The sequence below is a fragment of the Galeopterus variegatus genome, unplaced genomic scaffold (genome assembly GCF_000696425.1).
Source record: "Galeopterus variegatus unplaced genomic scaffold, G_variegatus-3.0.2 Scaffold478, whole genome shotgun sequence".
NCBI classification, from domain to species: Eukaryota; Metazoa; Chordata; class Mammalia; order Dermoptera; family Cynocephalidae; genus Galeopterus; species Galeopterus variegatus.
Window position 1 is genome coordinate 153,033 of NW_007726589.1, and position 9,027 is coordinate 162,059.

General features: G+C 43.7%; 1 protein-coding gene across 1 annotated transcript in view; it reads left to right on the forward strand.

Annotated features, from left to right (window-relative positions):
• The first annotated feature begins 8,808 nt into the window (after positions 1-8,808).
• The window catches only part of TMEM150C (transmembrane protein 150C), a 65,704-nt gene continuing 65,485 nt past the window's right edge, over positions 8,809-9,027 (forward strand). The window contains exon 1 of the mRNA XM_008569210.1: positions 8,809-8,913. The gene's annotated coding sequence lies outside the window, so the exon portion shown is untranslated. The remainder of the gene's footprint in view (positions 8,914-9,027) is intronic.

A 9,027-nucleotide genomic window follows, 5' to 3' on the forward strand; every position in this document is an offset into this window, starting at 1 on the left:
ATATTCTCCCAGTTGATCTGCATACTCAACATGACCCCTATCAAAATAGCAGCTGATTTCTTTGCAGAAATTGACAGGTTGATCCAAGAATTCACATGTGAATGGGAGGGACTCAGAATAATCAAAATGTCTTGAAAAAGAACAAAGTTGGAGGATGTCTTAGTCCATTTTGGGCTGCTATAACAGAATACCACAGACTGGGTAATTTATAATGAACAAAAATTTATTGGCTCACTGCTCTGAAAGCTGGGAATTCCAAGATCAAGGGGCTGGCATCTGGCAAGGGCCTTCTTGCTGTGTTGTCCCATGGCAGAAGAGCAAAGAGAGGGTGAGAGAGAGAGACAAAGAGGGGAACAAACTTATCCTTTTATAAGGAGCCCATTCCCTCAATAACAGAATTAATCCATCCACAAGGGCAGGTCCATCATGGTCTAATCACCTCCTATTAGGCCTCATTCCCAACACACTGCATTGGGGATTAAGTTTCCAAAATATGCTATTTGGGAGACACATTCAAACCATAGCAGAGGACTCACACATCCTGACTTCAGAACTTACTACAGTAATCGAGACTGTGTGGCACTGGCATAAGGCAGAATTATAGATCAATGGAATAAAACTGAGAGTCTAGAAATAAACCCTCACATTTATGGTCAATTAATCTTCAACAAAGGTGCCAAGATAGCTCAATGGGAAAAGAATAGTCTTTTCAACAAATGGTACTGGGCCAACTGGATAACTACATGCAAAAGAATAAAGTTGGACTCCTTCCCCATATCATACACAAAAGTAGCTCAAAATGGATCAAATAACTAAATGTAGGAGCTGAAACTATAAAACTCTTGGAAGAAAATATAGGAGTAAATCTGGTGATCTCGGATTAGGCAAAGTTTTCTTAGATATGACACCAAAAACATAAGCAGCAACAAAAATAGATAACTTGGACTATATCAAAATTAAAAACTTTTGTGCTTCAAACAATACAGCATTGTGAAAGTGAAAAGTCAACCAACAGAATGGGGAAAAATATTTGTAAATCATATATCTGATAAGGGACTTCTATCTAGAATATATAAAGAACCCTCACAACTCAACAGTTAAAAGACAAATATCACAATTTTAAAATGGGCAAATGACCTGAGTAGACATTCCTTCAAAGAAGATATACAAATGGCTAATAGGCTAATGAAAAGGTTTCCAATATCATAGCTCTCAGGGAAATGGAAATCAAAAGTGCAATGAGATATCACTTTATTTCACTAATTAGGATGGCTGTAATATAAAAAAAATTTTTAAAAATGTCTATCAACAGATGAATAGATAAGCAAAATGTGGTATATCCATTCAACAGACATTATTTGGCAAAAAAAAAAAAAAAAGGAATTAAGTACTGATACATGCTACAATGTGGATGAATCAGTTAAAAAGTCCGGACCCAAGAGACCAACATATTAAATGATTCTGTTTATACAAAATATCCAGAATGGGAAAATTCATGGAGACAGAAAGTAGATTAGTGGTTGCCCTTTGGGAAAAAGTGGGAAATGACTGATAATGGGTATGGGATTTCTTTTTGAAGTGATGAAAATATTCTAAAATTGATTATGGTGATGGCTGCACAACTGTGTGAATATGCTAATAATCATTGAATTGTACCTTTAAATGGATGTATTATATGATATGTGAATTATCTCTCAATAAAGCTGTGTTATCTTTTAAAAAATGAATTATCTCTCTGTCTATTGACTTGAAGGAATGTTCACGATATATTTTTAAGTTAGAAAAGAGAGTTCCAGGGCCGGCCCGGTGGCGCACTGGATAGTGCGCCGCTTGGGAAGCGCGGCGGCGCTCCTGCCCAAGGGTTCGGATCCCACATACAGACCGGTTCCCGCTCACTGGTTGAGCGAGGCGCGGGAGCAACGCCGAGGGTTGCAATCCTGTTGCCGGTCCCCGGTCCGGTACGGGGGCAACACTGAGGGTTGCGATCCGTTGCCGGACATGGAAAAAGACAAAAGACAAAAAAAAAAAGAAAAGAGAGTTCCATAGTAATATATATTATAAATCCATTTTTATGTTTAAAAATGGGTATATTTTATAGGAGCATGAAAAAATTTCCAAAGGATGCGTACCAGGCTGTTAACATTGGAGGTAGAAAGGAAGGGGTTGGAGACCACGGGAGATTATTAACTTTTTAATTATACATATTTAGATTTTTTTCACTTTTTATTTGAGCATATGGGAACAGGTATTTTTTAAAAGTTAAGTAAATAAAGAAAAGAAAATCATTAAAAAAGAGTGGGGAGGGGCCGGCCCATGGCTCACTCCGGAGAGTGCAGTGCTGATAACACCAAGGCCATGGGTTCGGATCCCAGATAGGGATGGTGGGTTCGCTCACTTCGGGGGGCCTGGTGCTGACAACACCAAGTCAAAGGTTGAGATCCCGGGACAGTGAGAAAGGGAGATTGGAGGAGAGGAGAGGGTGAAGGCGAGAGAAGGAAGCAAGGCAATCAGGCATGCCAGAGGTGATGAGGACTTGCCCTAAAACACTAGAAATGAAAAGGAGACAGATTCCCAAGACAATGTAAAAGGGGGATTAACAAATAGAATTTAATTGCTGAGTAAAGATGAGATCACTTGAAGAGGAGCTGTTGTTACCTCGAAGATTTCAGGCTGATCCATGAATAAGGAGACACTCCTAGGGTTTAGTTTTGAAATGGAGGTACTGGCTGGCTCATCAGAGAGAGACCCAGGGCGGACAAATGGTTTGGGGAGTCATCTGGAAAGATAACATCACACACAGGGAGAGACTACAGTGGTAGGAGAGAAAGGGCCAAGCGCAGGATATTCAGGCATACACCCACTTAATGGGGAGCTTCTGGTGAAGCCACATGTGAGGAGGTGGTCGGAGAGGAAGAAGGAAGCTCAGGAGATTGCAACGACGCCCCAGGAACAAAAGGACCGGTGGGTTTCACGGAGGCAGCGAGGAGGAGTGGGAGTTTCTGCAGCATTCAGTGGAACTCGGTGTCTGGCAGGTCATTCCCTGTGGACCTACAAGGGAGCATTTTCAACAGATGAGGTGTGGAATCCAGTTGTGGGGGTGCTGAGAGTAAAGCAAAGTCTGAAGGGAAAGGGGAGATAGCAAGTAAAAACGATGTTTGAGAAGGTTCTCGGTGAAGGAAAGGGAAGTGAGAAAACAGGAGCTTGACTGAGAAAGTGGGGCTTTCTCATAGGATAGAGGAAATGTGCACATGTTTGTAGACTGTGGGGAAGGACCACTTGAGAGGGAGGGATTAGAAACCCACAAGAGTATTGGAAGAGGACAGAATAAAGAATAACAACTGGGAGAGTTAGGCTTGGAAACAAAGTGGGGACGTTCATCTTCTAAGAAGGGAGAGAGAGAAAGAAATAGGGTGGGGGAGAGACAGAAAATTATAGAAGATAAAAAGGTTTTTCTTTCTTTCTTTTTTTTTTCCTTTGGTGGAGGGAAATTGAGAACATTTTCAAAGAGCCTCCATCCAGGGGTGATATTTAAAATATTTTACAACCAGTGCAGAAAGGGCCCCAGCCTGTCAGACACTGGCTGTGCACCAAGCGGGGATCCCAGAGGCCTCCTATTCTGTTCAGAGTTAACTCTTTAGTTGCTTGATTGTGGTGAGGGCTCAGGGTAGAGCCTGGGGCAGCTGGGTAGCAGACAGCAGAATGGCGCAATCAAACTATAAGGCTGGAACAATGTCTCTTAGTTAGAACATTAGAAGACTGAGAATTACCTAAATTCCTCAAAAACAGCCATTTGTGACAAAAAGAATATCATACCATAAAATGATAAATCTTCAGGGCCGAGCCCGTGGCGCACTCGGGAGAGTGCGGCGCTGGGAGCACAGCAGTGATCCTGCCGCGGGTTCGGATCCTATATAGGGATGACCTATATAGGGATGGCTCACTGGCTGAGCGCAGTGCGGCCGGTCTCAAAAAGGACAAAAAAATAAATAAAATAAAATAAAATAAAATCTTTAAAAAAAAAGATAAATCTTCAGCTCTCTGACTTAGAAGGTATTTTTTAATCAAATAAATAATGGGTGCCTTCCATAAACTTAATGCATGTTGGCAAAAAGTCCATAGAGGGGATTGATTAACATCAAAACATTTCACATTCTTTTGCTTTTCTCTTGCAACAAACAACGTCTTAATTAAAATAGTGAAAATGGAGTTACAGTGAATTTCAGAACATGAAATCTGGTCTTTATCTGAGGTTCTCCCTCTGAACACCATCACAGACTGTTTCGCAACTCTGCAAGCTCCCACTGAGGAAGAGCTCGAGAGTGATGAAACCTTGCCCTTGAGAGAATACAAGAAAGTGCTTGGGGAATCCCAGACCACAATTGCCAGGTGCGTCATATGGAAACGGTCACCGAGGTAATCATATCAACCTTAGCCACACGGCAGCCTGCAAAGGCTGCTTGTCAGGACCTCGTTCTGGAAATAACTTTTCTTTATCAATAACCCCAGACCCCTGCAGAACTCTCACACCAGGGATGCTGGTCCGAGGGTGGCTCGCCCAGTGAAGCAGAGCCTGAAAAATTGGTCCTTGATCTATGGTGTGCTGTAGCCTTTTCAAAATAGAATTTTCTGACTGAAAGAGACTTTGGCAGTCATCTAATCTGAGACCTTTAGAGATAAGGAAACTGTGGAGAAGGCTGTTTAATAGAAGGTTAAACCAACATTTAGTTCCCCAGTTCTTTTAATCCAGTATCCTGACTTCTAACTTTCTTGTTGGAAAGCTTAAATTATAATTTATATACACATGAAGAGGATTTCTTGACACATTTCACTTACTTATAATTCAGGTAAGATGCCGGAATGAGACAGCCTCAGAGGTATCATATGGAATGTGTTGTGTTTGAACGTATAGCTGATACGTTGACCCAGCCGGACTCATGGCTATCATCTGAAAACAGCTTTATTCTCTTCTATCATGCCTGTTCAATCCTGTTCTGTGAGGCTAGTTGTTTTTCTGCCCCTTGGATGAATGAATGCATAGGTCCTATGACTTTCTGGGTCACTCTCAAATAATAAAAAGGCCCCTGATTATTTTTAGGCAAAAATACAGTCTTATTTCAGTAATTAATATGTCTAGAGCAGTGTATAATAAAAAAGCTCCACACTTCGGTGAGCATGGGGGTAATGGTAGATTTTCTGTGTATTTCTTTCACCTGGCGCTTCTCCCCTCCTCCCACCCTCACTAGGCTGCCTGGCTCCACCAGGATTCAAATGGGAGAAGAGAGAGCCAAGGAGGCCAAAAGGTTTTGGACGGCTCTAACTACCACGGATTTCTCTGGCCACGGAAGATGTTTCCTGCTGAAGTTTTGTCTCATGAGCTCTCTTACAGCTTTGTCAGAACCACACTCACCACCGCTGCCCTGCTGGGGAGTCTCTCATCACTTATTCATTCCTATGGCGTAGGCAAGTTCATTTTGCCTCTGACTGGTTGCTTTAGATTCTTCCTCCAGGCCCTGAGCTTCTTTCCGCTTAGTCTGTTTGCCTTCCCAACCAGTCCTCTTGGGTGGAATCAAAGTCGGTCTCACACTGTGTCACTTTCGTAGACTTTTCTTCCTTGGGAGTAAGTTACAGTCCCTACCGGATGTTCAGGCCACTTTGGCTAACTCTGGTCCTTTAGGTTTCTCAGGTATGAGCCAGACACCAGTTCATGGAGTTCCCCAAATTGCAGGGGACATATATGGAGCTCTCTGAGCGGTCTGCTTGAGGTCCCTCTCACCAGAAATAAGGAGAGAGGAAAGCATTCTTCACCCTCCCCCGGGTAGGTGCAGAGGAGATGCCTCTTAGAACACTGATGACTTCTACAGAAACCCTTCTCTAATCCACAGCAAACTGCTCAGCCTCGCCTTCAACCCTTTTATACTTTAAGGTAAGAGAGAGGTTAAGGAACACTCCTTTGCAAGTCCTGCTTGTTGATCCAGCACCTTGTTTGGAATGTCAGAGTGGTTGACAACTGTTATGTGGTGCCTCTGTCAAAATGGGAATAAAATAATAGTTCCCATTCAACATACCAAATGTATATTCATTCTTTCCAATTGCCCCTATAAGGTTTTCTTCAATAGACAGATTTTGGTAAAGATCAAATGCCGTTTCAATGAACTTTGTATGGTTTTGCTGTTTATCAGAGACTACTTGAATTACTGGTTGTTGGATAAGCGTTGGCAATAACTTCGTTATACAGAGATTTTTATTATAATGGGATACACTGCAATTTGACCAGCAGCAGGGATTTCCAGAATCCTTGGGAGTGTTGTCTACGAGCTGTGTTTCTCAAGTCTGTTTTATCAAATGAATAAGGGAAGTGATTTGAATTGTAAACAACAACGACAGCAAATTGGCTACCCAAGAGGAAGGAAATGAGTAAGACTATAGAATTGCTTTGTAATTCACTACAGAACACTTCAGTTCTGTAGCTAACACTTTCAGTTAGCTAACAAATTTACTTATATCAGAAAAACCACCACCCCTACTCAGATGGATGGATGCTTGTGCTGTTCACCAGAGTGAAGTCCGCAGATTTGCAAAGTAACATGATGTCCAAATCATGATGCCTCATTGTGGTCCTATAGAAGGATGATGTCGTTGAGTCTTGCTTGCCGTCCTACCCCACAGTTTGTGACTGGCATCTATCTCTGAGCCTTAAGCCCTATTTCTTCCACACTCAGTCTCTAACTCTGTGCTTGGCCCTTTCCTCACAGCCTGAAGCATTTTGGAACACTATTGAGAGGTTGTTTAAAGGTACAGAATGAATTTTAATATGCATTATTTAAAGACAATACTTTCTGGCAAAGTATTTCGATCTTACACCCACATGTGATTTAAAATATCTAAGGTCAGGGCCGGCCCAGTGGCGCACTGCTACAGTGCGCCGCTTGGGAGCGCGGCGGCGCTCCCGCCGAGGGTTCGGATCCCACATACAGACCGGTTCCCGCTCACTGGCTGAGCGAGGTGCGGGCGCAGCACCGAGGGTTGCGATCCCGTTGCCGGACACGAAAAAAGACAAAAAAAATAAAATAAAATATCTAAGGTCATACTGAGTATAATGGGTGGGACACTAAGACTGATAAAAGAAAGACAAAAGCACTGATGAGCTTATGTTTAGTTTGTCGTCATTTCTCTCGAAGTTCCACTAGAACTCTGGTGAACACTAACACAGTCTGCTTATAGCAACCAACTCTCCTTCATGGCCAGCACTTTAACTTACTGTTTCATCTTTTAATATCACTATCAGGGCTGTAATTCATTTCACTCTTTGGGTTTATTTGGATGGACATCTTGGAGATGAAAGTGGCAGTGATATAGTGCTGCTGACAAACGGCACTGAGCCTGCTATCCTCACAAACTCCAGTTGGTTTCTTAAGGAAAAGCAGGCCTGGCTCTAAGTGAAAATGAAAATGTTCAGATAAATTAAACATGGTGCAAGGATTCTCAATCCTTCCACAGAGAAAAGGAAAAGTTAGGGTGTTTTACAAATTAGGGACCCTATTCCCAAGAAAAGTAGTAACTCAGTCATGGGCATATCAAAATTACCCGTGGTTCTTTGTGAAAATACCCACGTCCTGGCTCTACCCTCTGCTGCAACCTGGCTCTGACTCAGGGAGTCTGAGGTGGACCTGGGCATTTCTATCTTTTTAAATCCCCCACTGGCAGAGTTGAGAGGGGCCACTAATTCTGTGGATGTATGTAAAAGTTTTCAAAGACTGAACTGGAAGGAGGTCTAGCTAAAGAGCTGTTTGAATTGTGGCAGAGATAAATGAATGGCACAGGAGACAGGTAGTGGGGGTATCATCAGAGATGGGGTTCATGGATGGGCCTCAAGCACTTTTTGACTTTGGGGGAGTCATAGACCACTTTGAGAGTGTGATAAAAGAGACAGTCACCCTCCTCAGAAGAATACACATAGGCTAACCCCCACAAACTTTACCACACACTTTTGGGATATTCTAGACTAGGGTTAAGTTTTTATTTTTGTTGTTTTAATTGGGTGGCTAACAGTCCCATTCATTACGGAACAGGCCAGATCCCTGGCCTCAAGAAGCTTACAGTCCTGTAGCCAGGAGTAAGCAGTAGCAAGAAATCAATAAACACATACATAGACAATAATCACAGGAGTTGTGGAGGAAGGGAGAGTTCTGGAAATGAATGTAGAATTGGCGATTTTGAATAGGTTGAATTAGAGAAGCTTCATCGAAACGTTACATTGAGAGGCAATAGTTTAAGGGAGACAGGTGTGGAAGGGAAACGCCCAAAAGAATGGAGGTCAAACTGACCAGGCAGGTTGATAAGGGAAGGCCTACCGTGGGTGGCCAGGAAGGCTGCGTTCGGAACATATGTCAACGATGAGCGAGCGATAAAATGGCACTGACCCACCCTGCTGCTAGGGGTCATTGACACAGTGCCACTGTGCCACGGTGCCCCATGGTGAGTTGGGGTCTGGGGTGGGGAAGCTATTAAAAATACTGATGAACATAGTTTTATGACGGAGGAGACACTAGGAGGAAAAGAGCAAGCTGGCCCCGGGAGGGCAGCCTTGGGGTCCGCCGTCCATCGCCAGGGTCAGAAGTTGGCCCTGGGTTCGTTCAACACCATGAGAGAAAACCGCGGGACAGCGCGGGGTGACGGAGAACTACATTCAGCCAGTGGGCATGAAGATGAATTTTAGCCGCTGTGCGCAAAACCCTAGGTGCGTGGACAGAAGGGAGCCCGCCAGAAGGTGACAACAGGTCAGGAATAAATCACCACCAAGCGGAGGATCCCAGATTCCGTCCTCCCTTTGTTGGGTGAAGAGCGCCAGGCAAAGGCGTTCACCAAGGCTGTGGAAGGAAGCGGCTCGACCGTGCACACCCGGCTCCGGTCCTGGTGACTATGATGGGGCCCCGGGGGTGGCAGAAGCCCGAGGCCCGCGGGGTTCAGCTCTCCCTGGGAGCCCCGCAGCGGGGACCCCAGAATAAGTCTTTAACTTACTGTTTCATC